We start from the raw sequence: 25,734 nt of genomic DNA on the forward strand, positions 1-25,734 counted from the left end.
GCTTTGTTTTGTTTTGCTTGAGGCAAACAAAATGTCAAGCCCCTCAGTCTTGGGAGAGCGTTTTCGCTGTTAATGTGTCCCTTGCACAGAGCTTGAGCGCACAAGACAGGATTTGGGGTTCGTTTCCTATCCCTGCAGCTGACTCACTCCATGGCATGGGGACTGTTTGTTCTGGACAAAGCTTGCTTGGGATTTTTTTCTGACTTTGCACGCTGCCAGCTGTGCATGATGTACCATCCAGAATATGCTCTTTATCCTATGTCAGACCTTAACTGTGGCAACAAGGCAGTGATTTGATTTTCCTGTCTGCAACGAGAGCCAGATTTGCCCCTTGCCCTCCAGAGGGACATTGCAGGTTAGGTTATCTGGCTGCTGTGTGCTCAGGCAGCTCAGAAAGGTACAAATTGTTCCTTTTTATAAAGAAAACAACAAACCCAAAGCAGAAAACTTCCCAAAAACCTGACAACCAAACAAACAAACCGTGCAAGGCTTATATTTTGTAGTTTTGGAAAGGCGTCCCATTCCTCTCCCGCTCAGCCCCACACCTAAAGCAGTTTCTTTACCAAGTTTCCGCTTGAAAGGAATTCCATTTACAAAGTTATCAGCTACCTGCAAACAGATGGGCATAAGGGAAGGCCTCATCCCAGCTTGGGCTCGTGTTTCACATGGAGCTCTGCAGTAATGATGGAGAAGTTAGTCACCTGCCAGCAGAGTCATTCCCATGGAATGATGATAGAGTGACCCGGAGTAAAGATGTCTCTTTGGAGAGCTGCTGACAGATTTACTGACCACCAGGTCAGACTACACTGCCCTTTCTTTTTGGTATTATGAATTATTATGCATTGAGTTTACTTATTAAATTGTTAACAAGTTGTGTTGTACCGTGTCCCTGTGGTGCCACCAAAGTCACCCTGCCTCACCCCTTCTCCCTCCTCCCCAGCTCTGTTCCAGGAAATCCATCTCCTGCTCTTCCACAGAGTCACAACAACGTTGTGTTTCCTACATAATACTTCTCTTTAACTAGGCATGTAAATCCTTGGTCTGCAGACCCTTGGTTCATTTTTTTCCTTGAAACATTAATGAGCTTTTTAGGTTTTTTGGGGGGAAAAAAAAATTACCATTGATGATGACATGGTATAAAAATGTAGCAGCTAAAGCATATGTTCTGTTGGTTTGCCTTGTCTTATAGGAACATCATTTTTGCACATCACTATTAACAATGCAAACACCCTGAAATGCTAATAGCACTAGTAAGCTTTTAATTCCATGGAATTTATTGCTTGCTGTATTTCCATGAATTTATAACGCTTTGATTCTTAAGAGCCCCATTTAATCAGTTTTGCCTGGCACAGAACATAATAAACAACTTGCTGGTGCTAAAGTGCCACATGGGGGAGGCTGCTAACAAGAAAGTTAAATGCTTCTGCCACTAGCAGTTTCTTCGCTGTATTTTTCATGAGCTGTTACTACCAGTAATGTACTTTGCTGGCTTTAGAGCAGTGGTTAAACACAGTGACAAACCAAACAGTGCTCCAGCGCTGTAAACACCCAAAGCAATACCATTTTTGTTCAGAGCTACAGTTTAAACCAGACTTGAGACTCAGTGGCATTTTATGGTGATCAGGGATTTTTTATTTTTTTCTCCAAAGGTCTCGCTTTTCTTGGGCTTTTAGGAATAACTAGTGAGTAGTATTGATCAAGAAAAACAGTGTGGGGAGAGAGGGAGAGAAAAAAGAATTGAAATACCTTAAAAACAATTCTTGTTTGTTTATACTGTTTGACCACTGAAGTACAAAAAATGCTGTCTTACTAGAAAAATACCAGATTATCAAGTGCTTTAAAGCAGAAAATGTCATTTGAGTCTCAAAACTGCACCAACTTTGTATAATTACCCTTTTAATTATCCCCAGTGGCCCATGAAATTTGTAAAATAGAGCATTGAGAGTTTGATTTACTTACATGTTGCACTTTAGTGTTATGCTCTTAATGAATATTGTTTAGTACTAATGTCAAGCAGAGATTGCTGAGTGCTATAGAGAGGTGCATACTGCAGAGCTGGGTATTCAGCAGGGAATTGTGGAAACTCCACCTTAAATGAAGAGTATCTATGTATCTAAAGCAATATGCTATAATTTTTATTGCCTGAATGGAAACTATATTGATTTTATCCTCTGCATGCAAAGTAGTTTACTATATTTTCTTTATTTAACCATGCCAGAGAAGGAACCATTTTTAGGGCCATTATTTGCTTTTGTGTCAGCATCTTCCTTGTTATGGAGAATAGTTACATCCTTCCCCTAAAGAACCAGAACTTAGAAGCAAGCTCTTTAATTTGCCCTTAGGACCTAACTGGTTTAGCCTCTGGTAATGGAAATAACAGTAATCAATATTTGATGTGGGGTTTCTGTGGGGTATCCAAATATCATTTATTGCCAAGAAATTGCTGGAATAAGCTTGTGGGAAATGTAATCCACAGTGTGGTCTGAAAACCCAGCTAAATTAAACAGGCATCTTCAAAGGTGAATGGGAACATCAGTGAACAGTAAGAGTAAAAAGAAAGAAAGCAGAGTCTGAAGGGTTAGATAATAAGATGTAATAGCTGGTGACCTCTAAATTATTGGTACAAATCTGAGCGAGGTGGAGACTCAGCGGAAAGTATTTGCATTTGAAAATGGTCATAAAATGCTTTGAAGTGATGGTCTGATCCTCAGGATCTGTCTGCTGACAAGTTAGGGGAATTGGACACTGTGGGGGAATGGCTCCTGGAAGGATGGGCTGCCTTCCTCTTGCCTCACTTTCTTCTTTCCCCTCTGGAATATAGCAAGTTTTAAGAGCTTTCTCAAGTGCTGGGATGGGAGATTGGACCATTGGTAGAGCTACCTTGGCATCTCTAAGAAAGGGCATGTCCAGATACCTTCAGAGAAAGTGGAAAGTCTGAGGTTTTACTCTTCCTTCACACATTTTTTTTGGTGTTTCCTTGCATTTAGTTCTGTGACAGTGTTGGTACTCATCTATCTGTGAGCTGGTTTCATTATTCTGCTGAACTCATGAGATTGCAGCATGGCTTCACATTTCACAGATCAGTTTTTACTGAGCAAAAACTCAGCTCTTAATTTGTTTTTCCCATTTGTGAATATTCCTGTACATTTGTCATTTATGTTGTTGATACATAAATACTGTAGTTTGAGGAGAGAAACAACAGAAAACCAATGATTTTGCAACTTTCACATAGCTCAGAGAAAATTTGAGCTTAAATACAGCCTTTAACTGAAAGACGTCTGTTTACATCCCAAGGATCAATATTTTAGAATATAATTTTTTCTTAAAGTAAAAGAATGAAGTGTGTGGTATATAGCTTAAATTTGGGAAGGTGAATTCATATTAATTGTTTACAGATGCAAATTCCAGGGAACTGATTTCTGGAGCTCTGAAATTTGAATTTATTTATATTTGAAAATATTTTGTTTAAAAGAAGCTGAAGGGAACAACCTATGAAGAGGCTAATTAAGCCTTTCTGTATGATGATGAGCACAATGGGGCTCCTTTTTTGTTGGTTCTGAGGCCCCATAATAATAAACAAAATAACTGCTAATAATTGGGAGCCTTGGTTTGAAGCTGTGCTGGCTGCAGGACACAGGCAGTGTCAGTTTTCAGTGAGTGCATCAGGGCTGACCTTGAACTCGTGTGTGCTGATAAGAGCAGTGCAATAACCCGGTCATACCCAGAGCTGGTGCTAGGCTCAGCACTGCTGCTTGGCTTTGGTGGTGGTTCTGATTTCCTTGTCTCGTGCCCTTCTTTGCCAAAGGTTGGATGTTCCAGGTTCTCCTGGTGCAGAGAGCCACCTCAGCAGCAGCAGTACCACAGATCACCCAGGTGCTCCTTGTGCCAAGAAAGTTGTGTCCAGTTTGGCAAGGGAGCATGAGAAGATAAATTTGTGTAACAGAAGTGGCTCTTTTGGCTCTGTTTGATTCCGTGTGCTGTGTTTGCTGTCTCCTCTCCCACTGTGCATGGGTGCATCACTCCCTTCTGCTCGTACAGCTTTTAAAGTGTGTGTGGTATCACATCACACTCTGGCCTTAATATACTAGGAGATGGTAGAAGACAGTGTATTTGTCTGGTTTTTTGCTATTGAAAGGGTTGGAAGTTTGCCTGCAAGCCAAATTGCATGGCAGGAGATTACAAAACGTTTCGTTTCCAAATCTGATTTTCTCCCTTGTGAATTTTTCTTGCTTGCTCAAAGGCAAGATTCATCTTGACCAGCCGAGACTGAGGTGGAGCTCATAACCATGCTGGAAAGCGTCCTGTGGCTTGGAAGAGTGGCTGGTTGGAAGGAGAACAGTTTTTCAGGAGCAGCCAGGGTGCTTTCAGTTCTCACCCCATCTCTCTTCATACTCACGAGCGTTGGTGGGACATGGTGACAGCATGGACTTGTCACTGGGTGTTTAATGAAGGTAATAATTAGTCATGATGCTGCCCCACCACAACGGACGGTTGCAAGCTGCCTTTGCAAATCTTACATCCAAGAGGTCACCTCTGCATTTCATTTTGTGTCTAGGCATCAAAACTTGGGCAAGAGCTTATGGAACTTTTGGAACCACTGAGCTGCTCTTAAAATGGTTCTGAAAAATAAATTAAAAATCCAAGGAAAAGTAGAAGAAGGCTAAACCCCAGTATATTAACTCAGTGTTGTGCTTCTGCAGTAGTCTGGCATTGCAGATATGGGCTGAAATATAAACTCTCACCTTAGAAGTAATGAAAAATAAGGGAAATTTCTGAAAGGTCGTTTTGCTGCAGTCTAAACTTGGAAGCATGAAGTGGAAGTTTAAGAAGAACACAACTCTCTGAACCTCATGGTTAGACTCACATTTGGCCACACAGCTGAGGAGGGGCAAGGGAGCCAAGCCAAAACCATCACAGAGAGCCCAGATCACTGTAGGCATTCTTGTTTTCAAAGTTGGTAGGAAATGGTTTTCTTAGAAAAAAATGGAATCGGTGTTCTTCTTTTTCTTACTTTAGGAGCCAGTTTTCTGATCTCCAGTTCATATTATGAACTTGTACTGGCCTCAAATTTTGGGACTCCATTTCACTATTTTTCATGAGCTGTAGTTTGTACATTTGTTGGCAAATTTTATGTTTTTGCAATCCTGCACTCCTCTTGCTTTAAGTAAAGAAGGGAATAAGGAAGAAAACTGTGTTATGTTGAAATACTCTTTAGATCCTTTTGCATATGCTTTTGCATATTCTTGACCGACCTTCCTTTGTTTTAGGTGCTTGTAGGGTTTTTCTCACACTCTGTACAATCATTAGCATTAACAGGGTAACAGGAGTGTAACAAGGAGAATACACCACACAGTGTATCACCTGATTTCCCCTCTCAAGTGGAAGGCAGTTGTCCAATTGCCCATGTGCTGTGATTTGCCACTGTTAGAACTACTTTTTGACTCCTTATGCGGTGGGTTAATCTGTTCTGGGGAGCCTACAATGAATCACACTGGACTGTATATGCCACGGTTAGGTAGGTGCCACCTTTAAAAGTGCCACTAAGATCCTGAGGCACCTTTTCCAGCCAAGAGCAAGAAGTGCACGAGATAAAAGAACCATTTGCCCCTGCAAGAATTGTGCATTCACATGATTAGTGAGGCGTGGTATTAAATTATTTGAGCTTTGTGCATAAATATATACTGAGAGAAGCTTTGTAACTGGGGACTTTGGCTATAGTTTTTTCTTCATGGGCCAAATGCTCTTCTGCAGATAGGGCTAAGAGCATTTTGTTGGAGCAGCTAAAGAGCTGGTCCTTCTTGTGTGCGTGTTACACTGTCCCACACCCAAAGAAATGCCTCCTCATGTTTTATGGGTGGACTTTGCAGCTTGATTGGAAATAGAAACACAGTAAACAGCAACTGCGTCTCAGAAATATCCCCAGCAACACAAACTGTCACTATTTCAGCTTCTCTCCAAGGCTGCTTCTTAGGGGGCTGATCTGCAGCTATATAAAAGCACGGTAACATAAGCTGCAGCACCAGCCCTGGAAAATCTTGTAGTACAGCTAACAAATATCTGCAAAACCTTGTTTGTATGTATGTGCGCTTACGTTTAAGATGCAAACTTGTATCTGAGAGTGCTCGGCTCCCCGCAGTATATAGCTGCAAAGCTATTTTGAACATCTTGGAAAAGATGGGTTTGTAGTCTGATTTTCTTTTTTTACTGTGTTTTTCTCCCCTGATGATGTTTATTAACATCCTCCCTGATGTCCAGCTACAAGGGATGGGCGCATAAAAGTTTACATGAAAATACATTTCTCTGTAAGTGCTCTCTCCCTGCGATTCTTTTACAGCTTTAACCAAAACCAGTTTCATCCTGTTTCATCCTCTACCCCTCAGAGCTGATAGAGGGATATTTCACTTTAATCTACAATTCACCTTGTCCTTTCCATTTCTCACTTTGGTTTGCTTGTTGATTTGAAGGAGCGGGTGTGACCAGCCATCAAAGAGCCCTGTTGGGAGCCCACTGCAGGGAGAGCATCCCTAGCTCACCCTGGGGATAACACAGCCCTGGCTCCTGCTTTTCATTCCAGCTTTTTCCATTTGAGCACACCAGCACATCCAGAAGTCTCCTTGCTGACCACTAGTGACTGGAAGCACTGAAACAGGAGCTTGGAGTCCAGGCCAATGATTGTCTCTTCTGCTTCACTCCCTGAGCCAGGACCTGTGGCCAGGCTCTCTGGACATGGTTCAGTGCATTTGGGGACGTGCTGGACATGAAGGATTTGCCTGCTTGATAAAAGAGCTGCTGGTGCCTCGGGCAGCTGACACCTCTTTGGGCCAGTTGTGTTCTCCTCAGCAAAGAGCACAGAGGGCAGATGGGAATATGGAGGGAATCTCGTTAAGCTGAGCCAAGGAAGATGGAAGGGCTGAGCTCCAAGGCTGACTCTGTGTCCCTGAGAGCAAGAGACAAGTGTGTGAGAGCACTGCACCTCCATCTTCTCGCTCCCACCCCTATTCCTTAAGGATTTTATGATTTTCTGGGAATCTGGAGACACACCTGCCATCTATCCACCTTGCAATGGTTTTGCTGGGGACAGGACTTTGGTTAGGAGTTTATGTTCATGTCCAACTTTCTTTAAAGTGCAAGCTAATGAGGTGCTGTAATAATTATTTCAAAGCAGTTTTGGAGGAGAAGCTGTGCCAATTGGTTTAGTTTTACTGCACAGCCACCTTTCTCCTTTAGCTCTGTCCCCTGCCAGAGCTGGAGTATGTAGGGCAGACCTGGACATCCTTAATCAAGGCAGTGAAAACTTGCGGACACTGGGATTCCAGGATCAACAGATGGATTTGAGGCAAAGTCCTCATTCTTTGTAGCAGATTCTGCTAGTTGAATTAAATTTGATTTTGTTTGGTTTGATTTGACATAGAATATCTTGATCACTATTTCTAAGGATCTTTGCCCTACCTCTAAAAACAAATGTACCAAACACAGCAGTAAAAACAGGTCCTACCCAGTGCTATTTGTCTGGTTCCTTTCCTTGATAGAGTTTTCCCATCTGCAATACAAACAGTATCTTTGGAAGTCTTAGATTCAATATAAGATGTTTTCAAAAATCAGTTTGATACCATGTCCTCTGGTAGCCAGACTCTATTAGAAACCAGTTTGAATGTAGCTATGTGTAAATAGAGCTGAAAGAGTCTTTCTTATCTCTTTTACTTAATCCTAGTAATGTCTGTAGGCTGGAGCTCCAGTAGGTTCTTGTGCACTTTGGGAAGAAAAATGTGAGAGTTGTGCTAAGCCACCTGAGAAAGAATTGCAGCCAGTAAAGCCAACAGCCACATTTAACCTCTGGTACGTCATCGTAACACACATTTTAAGAGTGATAATGGTTATTTCTGGTACCCTAAGCAGGGAATGTGTACTGTCAGCAAATCAAAGGACAGTCCTTTTCCTAACCAATATAAAAGAAAATATTTTTTTCTGCTTAATTTCTACTTAAAAGGGAAATGATTTTGAAGAACTGTATTTTTTTTTCTATAGTTATATTTTATTTCCCTTCACTCACCTTTCCCAGAATCTTCTGTGTAGCTAAATCATAAAATAATTGCAGCTGCAATGCTAAGAGTAAGACCAGGAATAGGTTCCAAGTGCGTATTTACAGCTGCCCTTCTCAAAGCATCCTGTTTTCTTCAACACTGAGTCTGTTCTCCATGAATCACAATCAGAATCTTCATGAATCTCCATGAATCTCCTTTTGGAGATTGAGGGACCTCTCTCAGGTGTCTGGGTTTGAGGAGTTTTTTGTGTTTGTGAGGATGGATGCATGTCTCTACACGACTGACCATCAAAGCTGTGACTTTTGCAATTCTTATTATTAATGCTTTGTCTTTCCTGATTATTTTGTACTACTTATCTCCAGTGATTTCCTTCTAAAAGGCTTCTGTTGTGAGCCATTAATGTCAATGGACTCAGCCACTGCTATCTTGTGGTGCAGAGGAGTGGGAAGAGGGTATGACTTTGCAGAAACATAGGGTTACCTCCAACCACAGAAATCAGGCTGTAAAAATGATGAATATCTCTCTTCTGTCATCCATAGATCTGACAGTTTTGTATAACTTATGAATTAAACATCTGGGAGGTGTAGATGTATTTTTTTTTCTGTTTAACAGTCAACAAAACCGAGGCCGATAATCTATTGAATAATTTTCAGTCATCCTGTAACATCACAGCAAGTTTTGGGAGCGGATCCCTGGATTGTCTCTCTTAACAGAAATGGTAGAATTGTCATTAGAGTTAGTGAGATCAAGGTGGCACCTGGTGCTGTGTCTTAACCATGAGACTTTAACCTTCAGCTCCATGCAGAACAGACAGGACCTTTACTGCAGAGGCCTCATCGAACAGACCCCGACAAAGTAAACAGCGTGACACTTAATTTATCTACCCCAGAAGCATGAAGGGCTCAGTCGACCTGATGGGATCTGTGGTTCCAGGGAGTCTAGGTATTTAAAACGTGATGCTCAGCCTGCTAAGCCATCCCCTGCAGCTTTCCTTAGTGCATAAGATATGAAAAAAATCTCCTGTCCTGCAAAACAGATATTAAATTGGATACTCTTTCACCCTGCCATGATAAGAAACGCGACAGAGAGAGGCAGGAAAATGGAATGCTGCTTAGAAAGAAAATATATTTGAATCTAACATAAAAATTGGTGAGATAGGAGGATTTTCAAAGCTGGTAGCAATCCCCTCCCAAATGAGTTGCTGAAAATTCAACTCTCCCTGTAGTTTTTGCACTGGATTGTGAATAAAAATGGTTGTGATTGATGAAGCGTTTGGTGTCTCACTGTAAGTTGGTCAAGAGGGACTTCTAAATCACCCAAATGAAATATTGCATTATCATGAACGGTAACATGTAACTGTTAAGTATGCCGTTGCTTATCGTAAGCTCAGGCTCCTCTGGAGCTCTACCCAGTGAGAAATCTTCGTGAGCATTGGAGCAGAGAGTCTCCACACAGCCTAGCAGCACACAGGCCCTTCCCTTCCCTTCCCTTCCCTTCCCTTCCCTTCCCTTCCCTTCCCTTCCCTTCCCTTCCCTTCCCTTCCCTTCCCTTCCCTTCCCTTCCCTTCCCTTCCCTTCCCTTCCCTTCCCTTCCCTTCCCTTCCCTTCCCTTCCCTTCCCTTCCCTTCCCTTCCCTTCCCTTCCCTTCCCTTCCCTTCCCTTCCCTTCCCTTCCCTTCCCTTCCCTTCCCTTCCCTTCCCTTCCCTTCCCTTCCCTTCCCTTCCCTTCCCTCTGAGGCAGAGGGGAGAGTTGATTTTTGGGGTTTGAAAGAAGAAAAAGGCAACGTGCCTTTGTTTGCTGAGGGCCATGGACCCATTAGTCACTTTTGGGAAGCCTTGGCAGTGAATTACTCCCTCCTGTATGGGGCTCAATACGTTGTGTTGCATATTGGGTTTGTTTGGTTTGTTTTTTTTTTTCATAAAGCTTTTTTTACCAGTGCTGTGCATGGGATGATAGGTGAGAAGACAAAGTTGATGCTTCCTGAGAAACCAGCAAAATAGTGTTAGAAAAAGAAAGTAATTTCTACTTTCTTTACTGACGCAAAGGAGTGGCTGATGTTACTCCTATTAAGAAGAAAAACACTTCTAGAGACTCCCACCTCCCATTGAAAAGACCTGTATTCACAGTATGATTAAAAGCCTATCCAGTTGGGTTGAAGTTTTCTATGTCCAGAACTTTCCATGAAAGCCTTGGCAGCTCTTTCTCAGAAAAGGATTAGTGAAATAGATGTTGCTTGGCTGAGTGAGAACACAAAACACGTTAGCCAAGCATCTCTAGGATTTTCCATGTTTTAGGGCTAAAATGTGGAAATGGGGAGGGAAATCACCCTTAAGTTCAGGATTTTGTTTTGGATATACCTGCTGATCCTGATCTCAGACTGGCCAAAGTACAGGTCTCCAAAAATGCTTCAAACCGAACTAAACTCTGTAGTTCCCTGTAATGGCCAAAAAGTCTAAGTATGAGCTAGGTGACATGCTCAGGCAGTCATGGTTCATTTCTCTGGCTTTCTTGTCCCTGTCTGCTCGTTTTCCTGCTTCCGACCTGGCTGTGTCTCCTCTCTATTCAAATCAGGTGGCTTCCTGTGCCTCTGCCTGTCCCTGTGCTGGGGGGCAGAGAGGAAGAGGACGAGGCAGTAGGTGGGGAATGGTGCCATCCACCCACCTCCCACTGAAGTATTTTACCTGTCTGTTGTCATGTCTGTGCTCCAGCATGTGGGAACTTGGTGACTTCTCACAGAAGTGGTGATTGGGGTTGCTCACCATGGTAGATCAGTGATGTTTCTTGTTTTCAGGAGTCCCTCAGGAGTTCTGGATTTTTTTTTTTTTTTTTTGCCAGCATTCGGACTGTGGCAGAATGCTCAGCAAGGGCAGACTTCAGTACAAATGGCTAAAATTTGTCAAATTCTCTGAAACTAAGGTAATTGGGATGGGACGTGCGTGGTATGTTGGGTGGTGTTAGTGGTGACACCTGTGCAAGTATGCAAGTGTCATGCTTGAAAATCCTAAGAGTTTAATCAGTGTAAAGTTAGAGGAAGGTGTTCAGTGTGTGTTAGTCTTGGATTCTTTTGGGGAGAAGGGCTTGGAGGAAGAGGAGGCAGATGAAGCTGGGCCTGCACTGGTCCCCCATCAATAGTAACCTTAACTCATGAACCTAAAGTGAAACAATTGCTAAACTTTTATCTGAATAGGAAAGCTTCACGTTTTCTTAACAGAACAGATTCTGTGGCTACTAATTTATTACTGCAATTTAAGAAACAGACGTCTGTCTGACATGTGCCATGTAGTTCAGTAGGTCACTAGTGACATCATCCTTAAAATCGTTATCTTTGCAAACCGTGCATTTTGCATAAAAGCTTTTATTTATAGTCAGTCATTAAAATTGGACCTGATATTTACTTTTCTTCTGATTAGGTTAAAGAGTGAATATGAACAAAAAGTACCCTCCTGTTAGCACCAAGCAGTTTGCAAAGTGTGCTATTCACATCCAGGCTTTCTAAAGGAATTATGTTGAACCATTATGGGCTTAGATGGTGTGTGTTAGTTAATGCATTTGGTTTTTTCACTGCTAAGACTGAATTCATGTCAAAAGGGGTATATTTTATTTGGTTTTGTCCTTATAGGTTCTTGTCCTCACTGCTGAGCAGCTGGAGCCTGTGGTTTGCAGTCGAAATGTTAGATTTGTAGAGAAGTGCTATTTTAAAGGATGAGGAGACTGCTAGGGGGTTTGGTGGGTCTCTTCCTTTGCTCTGAGGTTACAGTAGCAGGAGGTCAAAGGCAGTCCTGGTTCCTGTCTGTGTGTGTTTTGCAGGGCCAAATTCTGAATTATCCCGTTGCCCAGCCCCTGACGTGATGGATGTTTGACCCATGGCAGGGGAACAGACTCCTTGGGTGCATCCCTCTAGAGCATGAGATGTTGTTAGGCACAAATGAGATCCCCAAAGGATTGCTTGAATTGCACTGTAGGATGTCACCACTCAACAACCCATGATCTACTGACAGTGGCTTACAGGGCAACACAGCCCTAAAGGGCCAGACACAACAGCCCCCTTCAAGGGTCAAGTTTTTGGGGTGCCCATGAACTCTTCTCCCACATTTCTTCATCCTTCTGTCCTGCCTTATCCCTCTGTCCTGCCTTATCCTTGATATCAAAGGTCATGTTGAATCTTATACTCTGTGTGTGCTTAAAAATGTGAACATGGGTGCTGGTAACTTTTCCACCCCAGTTTTCCCCATGGATGCTCCAAGGTGGCATAGAGCTCCAGCAGGATGGGCTGGGCAGGATCAGAACCTAGGGAGGCCCAGGGGCTTCTTGCTGGGCTGGAGAATGCATGAGGCAAGAGAAGAACCCTTCAAAATCGAGAGACGGTTTAATAACTGTAATGAAAATTATTTTTGACCAAAAATTATGTATTACCAGTTGGCTGAACTGCACAGCATACTTTCTTAATATTAGATAGGGCTGGGTTGCTTTTTTCCCCCAGATCTTACTGCTAAGATCACTGGCCCATTTCAATTTTTATTGAAACAAATAAACCCAATAAAAACACTTATGCTGAGAGCTGAAGCTCCACAATAGAAAAAAATAAAAATTACTCCGTATTGAATTTATTGATTTATTTATTTACTCCAACTGGAAAATTGAGTATTGTGTTAATGTATTTTATAAGAATCACGGTGCTCGATGAAATGGCTAATTTATTTTAGCGTATACATAAATAGCTAGCAATTTTCAGTGAGACAGGCTAATGAAAATGATGCCATGAAATTGTCTATACTATGAGGAGTGATGGAGTCAAGTTATTATTGGTTGAGTGCTGCGACGTAGTGAACTGGCCATCATGTCTTTGAACTTTTGAACTGCTACTTGGTCGTGTGATTTATTGATTTTGGTATCAGCGTGTTAACTTTTTATTTTTGTTGGGGATGGGTCGCACACACAGCACGGATGAGTAACGCACTGCGTAATTTCATAGATGTTTAGGTTAAACAAGATGGTTGAAAAATTTAAAGCGTGTTAACGGAGCAGGGTTATGCCATGTGGAAAGGCAGAGGGATGCTTGTAGGTACCATTAGATGTCAACACTGATGTTCTGATTGCTGCAGATTAGCCGAATACAAGTGAACTTGGCAGGGTAAGTGTGCATCATATTTGTCAGAGAAACGTTGCCTTTGTTCTAAATTAGGTGCGTGATCTCATAGCAACTTTGTTTGCCTATCTACCTTCAACCTCTCCTCGTGCTGTGTTATCACGGCGGTGCCTGGTACGGGCAGAGCATCCGTGCTCCCCTTTCAGCCCTTCCCAGAGACATGCTCCATGTTGCGGGCTGTTGCTCGATGGAAGATGCTGGCTGGAGGTGCAAACAGCTCAACAGCTCCTGTTGGACTGTTGTACCAGAGAGCTGCCCCCATCCGCTGTCACCCAGACGTGTAAACTTGTTTCATCTTCTGGCTGTGATCCCCTCGCAGGCTGGCTGTAGTGCTGAGCCTCGGCAGGCAGCGCTCACCAGCGGCTGCCTCATCCCTCGGTGCGAGGAGATGCTACACTTGTTCCTGGTGATTTGCTTAGGATGTGGAGTTCAGGCATTAAAATAATATTGTTTGACTTAGAGTGTTTTCTTGCTGCAGAACTTTTCTCTCGACTGTGCTGGTAGGGGACCCTTTTCATGGCGGCTGCTCTGAGCTCTGTTTCTGATTAAACCGGCTAACTTGACACCTGCATTTTACAATTTGCTTAAAGTGCTTTATCCTGTAAAAGCAGCGATTTCAAAGCTTTAAAGCCGGCAGACTTGCAGGGGTTTGCACAACTTAGCTCATCCCACCAGTTCGCTGCGATTGTGCAAAACACGACTGGACTTTTCTACTCTACTTGACCCCTGTTTTCAAAATTACAATTTTAGTGTCTGTCCTTCTGCCCCCACTAACTCCCTTTTTCTGCCGTGGGTCTCGGCAATGCATACAAGCGATATTGTATTTTTTTTCCCCAATTCTGACACTGACATGTCTTTATGTGGATATTAAAAGTGCTCCCCCCGTTTCCCCACTGCGACCCAAAGCATTTCCAGGAGCCTCGCGGTGAGCAATTGGGAAGCTGGTACCACTTGCCTCTCCCTTTCACCCCTCTTTGCCTCTCCATTCCTTTTTTTTTTTTAAATATATATTTGTAATTTTTAAGAGATGGGCTGTTTAAGCCAGGAAACAAAACTGGTGGGAAAAGGCTAAAAACAGGACTGACACCAACACCATTAGCGGGACGGGGGGGGGGAAAGAGAAAAAAAAATTCCATTTCATTGCAACTCTGTTATTGTTTACTTTGCCATACACATCCTAATATGGTTACCTCCCTGTCAAAGCGGCCGAGCCGGGCTGAGGGGCCCCCTCGGGGAGACGCTTCCAACTGCTGCTCAGACAATAAGAAACAAACGGCGCAACTCCACAAAAGGGCTGCCCGGAAAATAAGTGTCAAATAAATCCTGCCGAACTCTTCCTTTTTTGTTTTTTTTTTGTATTTTTTTTTACTTTTTTTTTTTTTTTTTTTTTTTTTTTTTTGCCCCCCGGCACCCGGCCCCCGCCGTGTGTGTGTAACCTGCGGCGGGGTTTGTGGGGGGGCGGCTCCCGCGGATCCCCCCGCGGCCGGGGCCGGGGGGCCGGGGCCGGGGCCGGGAGCGCTCCGCGGCCGCGCAGCGCTGCCAGGTGGTGCCGAGCCCTTCCCCGGGGCCGCCCGCCCCGAGCCGCGGCCGCGGCTCCCGCCGCGGAGCCGCTTCTTATCTGCAGCGCCAGAACAAAGGTAGGTTGTTCAACTCCGCGCTCTCCGGGGGAGGGACAAGTTATTTTTGGAGGGGTTGTCTTTCCCAGTGCATGACTGGTTGACCTAAAAGGAGAAGGGAGAAGGGGAAAAAAAAAATATAACAGGCGGAAAAAAAAAAAAAAAAAAAGCCCGGCACCGCCACCCCACCGGCACAGCGCGGGGCGGGCAGGGGAGCAGCGCGGCGCGGCGTAGTTTTATTTTTATGCAACTTAAAGAAGCCGGATTCTCCCCCCCCTCCCTTAATTCCCTCCCCTTGTAAAATGCCCATCTATTTCTAGAAAATTTGCGTTGCTGAAATACTTTAATCTGTGTGCTCTATTTTATTCTTCTAAGTATTTTTTCCTCTTTTTTTTCTTTCTTTTTTTTTTTTTTTAACGTTTGTGATTTTATGAGCACATATTCCTCTTAGCGGCTATGAATTTCTATGAATTCTAAATAAGCTTTTCTAGGGAATGAAACGTGCGGGGTATTTTTACACGAGGATTTCAACTTTTCGGTTGACATAATCTGAAGGTACCACAGCCTTTTCTGCGACTGTTCAAGTGCTTCCCTGCCCTGCAAGGAGTTATCACATTGCTTAAACCAGCCCATTATGCCATCATTTTTCTTTTTTTTGTTCTTTTTTAAGCCTATATGCTGCTCAGCTTCAGCGGATGCTTTTCTTCTCCTCCAAACTGAAATGCTCTCAGGTTTTGCTGTGCTTCTCGGTTTGTTTTGAGCACGTAGGAAAATATTAATACAGAGCAGTGAAAAAGAAACAGTGATGCGTCTTCCGTTCAGGGGAGTCGGCAAACCTGTCCACTTCTATGCTGGGAAGTACAGAGAGCAAATCCATAATTCAGTGCAGGAGCAAATGAATTCACGGCGATGCATAGGATGGGTATTATGTAACTTAATAAGAAATGTGGTTTTGATCGTAGGAGCGGACGCTGCGCTTGTAGGTATAAATATCAAATCTAGGTAAGTCTGTGGAAGAGCACTTTTCTTCCAACCTGCATTAAGCAGCGTTGTCTTCAATCCCTAATTCTTATGGGATTTTGGGAGGGAAGCAGCTTCTTCCTAAATTGAGTATCATTCAAAAAATCTTTTAAATACCTGTTGTGTACTTGGTTGCTTAATTGGTTCTCCTTCTTTCTGTCTCTGCTGCCTGCTTCTTTCCCCAGTTATTATGGGATCTCTAGATTTATTTTTTTCAGGAAGTCTCAGTTCCAGAGCAAACCTGGGTAACAAAGCTGTTCTTTGCTTTTTTTTTTTTTTCCCCTTTTCACCCTGCTAAAATATTATTTCTCACATATTACTGGAGATTTCTCTGCCTTTTTATGTATTTTTTTCTTAAGCTGTGCAGCCTGACCTGTGCTAATCAGAAACTCTTTTTAAAATATAAGAACAAGTCAGGTAGTGTAAATAAACTTTTGTACCCACAAACTTTTATCCTATAAAACTGGGATTGATTTTTCTTAAAAAAAAGACATTGCAACTCACTAATGGTAAACACAAATAAATGTGTTTTGTAAAATCAAAGGGTGTCTTTTAAAACACATTTCTAGTTTTTGCTTTTTGGGCCTTGTAGGGGATGATAGGAATTAGTAGCCTTTAATTAGACGTGGAGATATTCACATTTTACAGGGATTTATGTTAGAACATGGAATGGCGGGTGGCTTGTTTCCTCATTATGAATACTCCCTGCACATAATGAGGTTCATCATTAGTTGATGGAGTGAATTTGCCCTAGCTCTACCTTGAAAGGCACATAATTTACATACTACTTCAGAGCTTAGGCTTTAATGGATTCCTCGATGAATAAAATGAAAAGCTACTTTCTTTAAATTTTTGAACAGTGTTTTGATAATACGGATTTAATAAGACATTCAATTTCCTTGTTAAGTATATTTGAAAGTGCATTCCCAATTTTAACACAAAATATACTTCCCTGTGTTGCTTCCTATAATATTAGGTAATAAATAAGCAAATATACACCACTGTAAACATTTTTGGGGACATAGAGGGTTTATTTTACCCCATGTATGAGGTGACACCGGGCTCCTTTGGCCTGGTCTCCAAGCACAGTGGAGCTCACCTGCACTGTTAAAATATCACAGAGCAGACCTGCTCCCCTGTTAAAGCTTTTTCTGCCTGAGGAGTGCTTTAACTGTGTATTTGCTGTGTACATTTGCACTGATGCATCTTTGGAAATGTGTTGCTGGCTGCCAGGCTGACAGTGACAAACCCTCCGGTCCCACCTCCCTATTTATTTTAATGAGATGAGAACAGCAAAAACTTCTCTGGTGCAGTTCCACCTCTGGAACTGCTGCGTAGATGTGATTAGATTAGAGTAAATTGAATTGTAGGCTGCCTGATGTGTTATCATGTCATCAGCTTACTCCAGCCCTGGTCTACAGGGTAGAGTTAGCGAGACATCCTCATCTTCCTCCTCCTCCCTCGGTGTGTAGGGGGGGCTGTGCATGTCCCATGCGTGGGGCAGGCTGGGCACAGCCAGCACCTCTCCCCACTGACACTTGCCAGAGTGGTGGTGCAGCTGAGAGGCAAAAAATACGAAGGGAAAGCTTGTTTTGATAGAATGTTTTATTACCTGAAAAATGATGAGCATATATTAACATTAATAGAATAGTCTGTGTCATTCTTTTTAGGCAATTTACCTCTGCCACAGACCTGTCTGCTTCAAAATCTTTCTCTGTTCTAAAACATATATTTGTTTAGGGAGTTTTCATTGAAGTGTACATGACAATTACAGCTGTTCATTAACAAAATTGGGTATTTGTTTTAAACTTTAACCAATCACTTTGATATGCTAATTATGGTGTAATTTAATTTGAGCCCTGTAATGATGATGCCGTTATTATGGACATAAATGATGCAGTTAAGCTGAGAGTAATCTCATTTGCATACTGTACATGCCAGTAAATTAAGCCCTTTCTTCGACTGCTTCAGCTTTAATTTTCCACTTCTTTTCACACAGCGCCTTTTCAGCCAGTCTCTTATAAGCCCACTTTGTAATAGTGCTGATGACTGTTTGATGTGGAGAGTTGCTGCACCACAATAATGCAAGACACAAGATGTAACATTTAAAGGATTCATTATCTTACTGAGTGTTGCTTTAAGAAGCTGGGATTAACAAGGGTGGAAGTGTCCTCTCCGTGGAGCCATGTGGGTCTTCTCAGAAACAAATGCAATCTTTATTTTTTCCCCCCTTTCTCTTGGTGTACCCTTACAGTGAAAGGGTTTCAGTAAGGCCTCATGGTATTTCTCAGGAATGAACTAAGACACTATCAGAGCTCTGTAGTACAACATTTGACCTTCTCTGTAGGGTATTCTGTGATGCTCCACTGTTGCAGAAAAGTTATTGGATACAATTTGCAATATAATAGAGATGTGAGATACCAGATTATTTCTCATATTGGGTATGTGGGCTCCAGATCTACCTGTGTGAAGTACAGCAATGTAGAATTGAAATCTACATTAGTTTTTTTCTTTCTGTTTATTCGCCAGTTTCTCCTTTCATGGCCCTTACATCAGTTGACCTTAGAATCAGGTTAATTGCGAATTCAGATTTTTAAAAATGTTGTTGTGTCTGCTGATATTAGTGAAAACTTGGGTTTTGAAGGAAGAAAAATCACCAACACCAAACAAAAATGAACTGCGTAAGTGCTGAGTTCAATAGTTAATCTTTTCCAATTTACCATGTTGTCATTGAGCTGAAGTATTCTCATAACACTGTGGCATACAAAAAATCATGTGAAATAAACAGGGCTCTTTTTATAGCTGCTTACTATTATGGTTAGATATTTTCATAGTTTAATACCTCTGGAAGTAAAGCCCGTCTCAAGTTTTTCGCAGCAGTTGGCCTCTCAGAAAGCCATTGTTGTGTGGGTAACCAAGTTAACTAAAGATCATTATGAAAACCTCGCAATCCTTTCCTTGCACAGGGTCCCATGACCAAAAATAGCTTGTGCAGTTGCCCACAAACATGCAAGTTAATAACTTCCTGGGTGAACAGTGTAAAAGCTGCTGATTTCCAAGGCATGCACGTCACCCCGGCCTCCACCCCTTTGGGGTGCACAGCAAACAGATGGGAGGGTCCATGCTCACCGCCTGGCCAACATTTAATGAGACTTCAGTTTTTATGGCTGTCACCTTCAGGTCTCTTGGTTTCACTTCTGCATTTCTCACATGCCATCTCGTTTTCCAGCAGCCCTTCCATGGTAGCCTGGCCATGCATGAGTGCAGACTGGGGCCGTGCTGTGGTGAAGTGCTGCCTGATGACGATCTGACTGCCCTGTTGAACCCCCTGTTTGCTGTTCAAAACCCCAGGAATCATCCCCAACAAACCCACTGGTCTGGCCACCAGCTACCCTGACTGCAGGTTTTCAATTCTCCTTGTACACTGCTTCTACACATGGCTGGTGTGAAGAAAACCAAGGAGATGTGTATGAACACGGAGTGTAGTGTGGGTCTTGGCTTTCACAAAGCCTTTGCTTTTCACCCATAACACCAAAGCTAAGAAGGTGACATCTGCCAGCTACTTCTTCAGGGTGGACTACATCAGTGTGCAGTGTCAAATCTTGGGGTCTGCTTCCAAAGCTAAATGTGTCCTGAAAAGAAAAGGCCACTGCAATGCCTTTTCTGAGGCTGTCCTTGTAGGCACGGGGTTCATACACGAGCACACCCAGGAGACAAAACCCAGCAGCTGTTCCCTTTGTGCTCACAGCCCAGAACTGCTCAGGTTGCAGGCAAAACCTAATTCCACCCAGGGCACAGGTAGAGAGAAAGGGTTTCTCACAGCACAGGGTGATGCAGATTCTCCCCAGAAGCTCCATAAAGTCAGAAATTCTCTAGAATAATGCTGGAAAAATTTGGCCTCTAAAGCTCATGAAAAAGAGTTTGCAATTTTGTGTATTTTAGCAGTACCCCTATGGTTCTACCCTTTGTCTTCCCTCTAAAGTTAATGTATGTGTTGCTTTAGGATGTCATTACCTGCAAAGGACGTGTCATGTCTTCACCTTCTGTAGGAATGAGTGTGCTGAGCATCTGTCTCTCATGTCATAGAGGGATTTCTGTCCCAAGCAGACAGTACCAGTAGGATGGACTGGGAGTTGGGCTAAGAGACTCTCTTTTGGTGTTTGTTAGTGTTTTGTGAATGCAACGATGCTGCAGTGTGCTGTGCAGAACTTCAGTGTTAATCTTCTTGGGAGGTAAAATATTTCTTCCAAAATGGTTTCAATACCTTGCCCTTAAAGAAATCACATTGTAAGAGTTGTCTTCACAAAAGAGGTTTCAGGTATAGGTTTTCCTACTCTCTTTGTCCTAATGAAACACGTATCCTTCCTCCCCTCACAGGACCTTTTGAGTTTATTCTGGATAAAGAAATTAATTTATGAAGATTTTACCTTTATCATCCTCCCTCTTTAATCTGATCCTGGATTGCAATTTTCAGTAAGTTTCTCCTGCCACACTTTCCAACATATGAACCTTTTGAACCCAATCAGGTGGGAAATTAAAAGCTATACCAGTTCTGATGATGTACTGTGCAGCCCTGTTTGAGCATTTCAGTGTAATTCAGGATTGCTGAGTTTAAAGAAGTTTTTCACCCTAGGTAATGGTAGCTCTCTGCAGAAAGTTATTTCGAGGAGTTTTGAGCTTTGTGGGAGATGGATTTCTCTTTTTCCAGCTTTGTTTACAAAACGCTTTGTTCTTACCCTTTTCCAGCAAAATAAGTGTTTCTTTACAGAAATATTTGTGGTTGAGAGCAAAGCCACTGAACCTGTCTCTAGAATTATAACTACAACAGATTAAGGAGTAATTTATCATATGCTAATATACTTACCCCATCAAAGTCATGAGCGTCAAGATGAAGAAACAAAAATAGACCTCTGATCTCTATCTCTGTAGAGTTTTTCAGCACCAAGTCTGCTATTGGTATCTGGAGAAGAAGCTCTAGGAATTTGTGATTGTATTTGTGATTTATATTTAGTAGCTAAGGAGAACAGTTGTCTGTCACTGAAATTACCCCAAGTGCCAAAGCTACTTCCTTTTCCATGTTTGACTGAACCAAGTTGACTTCAAGTTCCGAAGTGTGAAGATTCCCTGTTCCCACACTTGTCAGTTTGCTCTTATTTGTAAACACATCTTATCATGGGTGTAGATGGTGCATAGGTATCTGTGATGAGAAGCTTGGGAAGCACCTACAGATCCTTTGCTTTTCCAGCATGAGGGAGCCTCCTACAACTGTTCCCAGCAGCAGGCGACTGGCTCACCTGGAGAGCATCCTGAGAAGTGGGATGTTTTGGAAGTCCAGGTGAATCTGCCTGTTGCTGCTGCTCCTGAGTGTGCTCAAAAGTCAAGTAGTGAAAGTCAAGTAGCTGCTAGGATTTCTTTTATCTGTGAGCCTTAAGTTCTTCTGGCTGCATGCACCCTCTTCCAGCAGCATTTTTTTCCTGTGACTGGAGGATGCGAATGTCTCTCTAAGCTGTCTGAATGGACAAGGCAGTGTGATGGAAACACGTAGAACAAACATGCGTCAAGCAAGACCGTGAATTTTCTCTAGCAAAGCTGTTAGAGAAAGGATTTGGGATAAAGCACACAGTTCAACCCCCTCCTTTGCTCCTGTTATCCCTGTACCACCTGGGGGCTATGGGGAGCAGCAGTGTAGGCAGGAACACCCTGGTGTGTCACCAGCTCTTCCCTGTGACATGTGCCTGGTTTTGGCTGCCCTGAATTTCATTTCACATTGGCTTTCCCTCCAAATGAAACACTTACTCTATGGATGGTTGTTCAAAAGACTATGTTCTTTTTTCCACAACTGCAAATTCTTGAGCTGGGCTATTTAGGTAGTTTCCCGCAACCATCACTTTGAGGAAGATGAATGAAAAAATTCTGCTTTCAGGTGCGTGGCCTAAATCAAAAGCAGCTCTGTTTGAGTTCTCTGAAGTCTGTCAGGGTTTTGCCATTATTAACAGCCATACAGCCCCAGGCAATGGTCCTCTGTTTTGCATGGAGGGAGAGCAGTGTCTTCTGGCCCTGTGCTTCTCTGCTGTAGGGTAACAGTGGGCAAGGGGCAGCCATGAATAAGGAGAGCTCCAAGAGCTCTGTGCTTGGTGACATGTCCAGAGCTGATGGAGATGGGGCAGCCAGACTGATTGTGTGTGACAGAGCCTGACCTTGAGGCAGTCTACCAGCTGGGAAGACTTGCCTGTGTCTCTGCAAACTCTTGGACTTCGGGACAAACAACAAAGCTGTACATGAAGAGTTTCCTGGGTTTCATGCTGGGGTAAGGCTTGCAGTGTTTGATCAGCCAAGCTTTAAGACCTGCAGACCACAGCCCTTCCAGCTGTGGGATATTTCATGTGTTTGTTGATATCTCCTTTGGCAGAGGAGTTTGAATCAGGGTGGGTGTGCTACAGGCTTGATGAAGGAAGGCAGTACTACAGAATGAGCAGCTCCCAGGGAACAGGGAGCTTTATATTGCTTTTACAGTGAAACAAATATAAAAAGGAAGAATGAAATGATAATAACCTAAATTGGTGCCAAATGTATGGTATTCCATGTGTGTGCAGTAAAGGGAAACCCAGCTCCTGTAGTTTTCCCTTGGAAAATAATTCGTTCTGTATTTAGAACCTATGTGCAGGATGACCATATAAATGTGGTTAAATGGCATAGGATTCTGATCAAAGGGGCAATTACAAGTAATAAAATAGGAAATATAATTATTGCTACCATTTCAGATCTTATAGCCAGGGAGAATCCTAGCTGCTAGATGGAGAAAAAACCATAACATGAAGAGAAGAAGAAAACCCCCAAATTTCAGCATGTTGGGCTCCATTCAAAGGGGACTGAAAAGTAAAGATACATTTCCTAGAATTTCAGAATTCCCAAATAATTACCAGGGCAGAGTTGTGAGCAACTTAACTGTTGGCTGAGCTGAATTAGAGCAGAAACTGAATTACCAGTTTCCACACAGGAAAATGTACCAAAGTCGGAGCTGTGGCTGGGTTATTTTCACCAAATGTCCAGCACATATGCTGCGCTTGCTTTTATTGTTCACCGTTATGGTGTCATGTCTCGCTAGATTGTGCTTTGCTACACACCTCCACCCCCTAACAAACTGGCCCTATATGTGCATGTAGGCAGAATATAGGGAATTAAGCTGTGTGACAGTGAACTTCTGGGGGTTTTTATATGCTTGACAAATGTTTCTTAAACATGGTATAAATACATTGTACAGTAGAATTCAAGTGTTGGAGGGGCACGTTTTACTCCCAAAAGAAATGTGTGTATTTTGGCTTCGTGTTCCTCTATCTCTTTTCTTATCCTCAAAAAAAAATATTTAGTATTTTAAAGGCACCTATGTTTAGATAATACAGGTTTGGACAGTATTTCTCCTCTGTATGTTGTAGAGTTCCTGCCGACACGCCTGGACAAACCTCACCACCTAAAACCCTCAGGCCAGATTTTGGCATTCAGTGTCCTCAGAGGGAGGGATCGTAGCTGTTAATCCTGTAATAGCCAGATTCTTCAAGGTAGCATCTTCTGGCCTCCCACGGGTTAGATTCTCTGTTTTACCTGACAGCCTGAATATTTCTCTTCAAAGGGAACGTAAACTCTTCTGCAGGCTGGGCTCACCCTCACTTCCCCTCGCCAGGTCTTGCCTGGGCACTTCTCTTGTTCCTTGGCCTTTTTGCCATAGCTATTTTCTTCCTTCCTGTTCCTTGGAGCTGTGTTTGTAAGGGCCTGTCCCTCCTAGCCCATTCCCAGGGGTCTGCCTGCCTTGCTAAAGAGGCCTCTCCAGAGGGAAGGCAAGGGCAGCTGGATTGATCCCATCACTCTTCAAGACCGTGAGGTCATGCATTTGGTCCCCTTGCAGAAATGCCAAAGCCTATTTAGAGTCAGACATGTAAATACTCTGCTCAAAAATAATAATTAAAAAAACAATCTTGTGGCTGAGTTCTTCAGAGGAATGGGAACGTCAGCTGGCATTGGCTCTCACCTGTTTTGATAAGGCACTGCATTTTCAGCGGGTGTTTGTAAGCTCCAGATACTTGGGATGAAAATAGCTTCCTCATCCTGTTCCCTTGCCGCGGGTGGGCGAGTGGCTCAGAGGCACAGCAAGGGACATGGGTGCCTTATCCCAGCTCCTTGTCTTTTTCAGTCACGCTAGCTAGGTTGTTTGGAGCCAGTAAATACTTCACTGCACGCTTGGCCCCATCACACCCATCCCCACATTAAACTCTGCCATGGATGGGGCTCACTGTGCCCTAGGACCTCCAGCCATAACAGCTCACCTGCTTTATGGAGCTGTTGTAAGCCTCAGTTAGCTGGTGGTTGTGAGGCACTTGGTACCCCTCAGATATCTGGGCCCTAAGAAACATTAGGAGCTTTTGTGTTTTTCCAGTGGAAGCTCTCCTTGCCCTCGTACAGCTGATGCTCCATACCTGAAGGGTTGGTAATGCTCTCAGGTGAACTTCACTCACATGAGAGGCTTTGATAGAACACCCCCTCCAGAAAACTGCAGGAAAAGCTTTTTGTTTCATTAGTATTTGGGGTGGAAATATGCTGTAGATTAATCCTCTTTGGAAAGAGATTAAGAAATGTTCTCTCCTCCTCCCTTCTCATGTAAGAGTAGGTAATGTTTATTCTTTCTTTATTAACTACAGACGTCAGAGAAAAAGGACTGTTGCCCTTTGATTTTATTTACAAGGCAAAAGTGAAAACTTGTTTGATCATATCATGGCTGTTTAGCTTCAGCGTAAGAGTGGAAGGGAACCTGTTTCCAACTCCTATCATGTCTAAATATAATTCTTCTTCTGTTTAGTTATCTCTGAATTTTAAATGCTGCATCCTTGGCCTTACTTATTTGTCAGGTTGAGTGAAATAGCTTCATGCTCTGCTTACGGAAATAAGCTATTTAAAATGAAATTGTCTCCGAGAGCTAATGGATTTTTGTGGGTGTCAAATTTGGATTCCTGATTTCCACAAAAATTATCCATTCTGGAGCAAAAACTGTTCTGAAAACTTGGGTTTGCTTTTCAGTGAGTCAAGAGGAGGCCTGGGGCTTGACAACTCTAATTTGCAATCATGTTCTGGGGACAGACAGGCTTTTCTTTCCTTGTTTCTCATAACTTGATAGAAGCAGAGGATTGTGAGTTTTGCTGTGTGCCTCCAGCATACTCACCTGGGCCATCTGTGCCCAGAGTTGCCCACGATGCTCAGGTTGGAAAGCAAAGACCTCCAGCATCTGTCTGCCCTGCTGTAGTGATGCCAGTCCTGGAAACACTCCTTTTTCAGGAATCTCTGAAAATATTACTTGTTAACAGAACAAAGGAGTAGTTTTCAGCTGCCCATTGATCACTGATAAGAGAGTCAGTTCTGATTCTTTGTGTGTGTGTCAGTTGTGGGTTTATTTGGTGCTGGGTTGTACTCTTTGTGACACAGAGCTGTGTCAGTGTATATCATAGGTGTTGTGAGGTTGCATGAGCGCAGCATAGCAAACATTCAGGTGCTGAACAGCAGTGGTTCTTCAAAGAACTAAACACTATCAGGGCATTCTCTCCCCAGGCAGATGAGATGAAGGGCTAGCCTTACACCCAGGAGATGCTGTGTGCATTCCTGTGCATTTTGGTGCATGGGTTCAGCTTTGCTGGCACCACAAGGGCTCCTCTCAACCACTTACCCTGGCAGATCCCTGCATTTACTGTCCTAGAGATAGGTTCAGAGGAAAACACAGAAGTTGGCCACTCTGGAAACTCTTCTGATTCCTTAGACCTATTAAACTCTTCAACTGCACAGTGCCCAATTTAAGAGCCTGCAGGCTTTGCCCCTTTCTAGTGGTTGAGCTTTTGCCTGTGGCACTTTCTGCTTGTGAGCGTTGATCTCTC

General features: G+C 43.0%; 1 protein-coding gene across 7 annotated transcripts in view; it reads left to right on the forward strand.

Annotated features, from left to right (window-relative positions):
- FOXP1 (forkhead box P1) overlaps positions 1-25,734 on the forward strand; it is a 379,323-nt gene that overhangs the window by 168,583 nt on the left and 185,006 nt on the right. Inside the window, exon 1 of one of the 7 annotated variants that reach the window (XM_033071481.1) lies at positions 15,788-15,805. The exons of the other annotated variants lie outside the window; for them this stretch is intronic. The gene's annotated coding sequence lies outside the window, so the exon portion shown is untranslated. Of the gene's footprint in view, positions 1-15,787; positions 15,806-25,734 lie in introns of those variants that run through there. 7 annotated transcript variants of the gene reach the window in all.

The sequence above is a fragment of the Catharus ustulatus genome, chromosome 13 (assembly GCF_009819885.2).
Source record: "Catharus ustulatus isolate bCatUst1 chromosome 13, bCatUst1.pri.v2, whole genome shotgun sequence".
Classification (NCBI taxonomy): domain Eukaryota; kingdom Metazoa; phylum Chordata; class Aves; order Passeriformes; family Turdidae; genus Catharus; species Catharus ustulatus.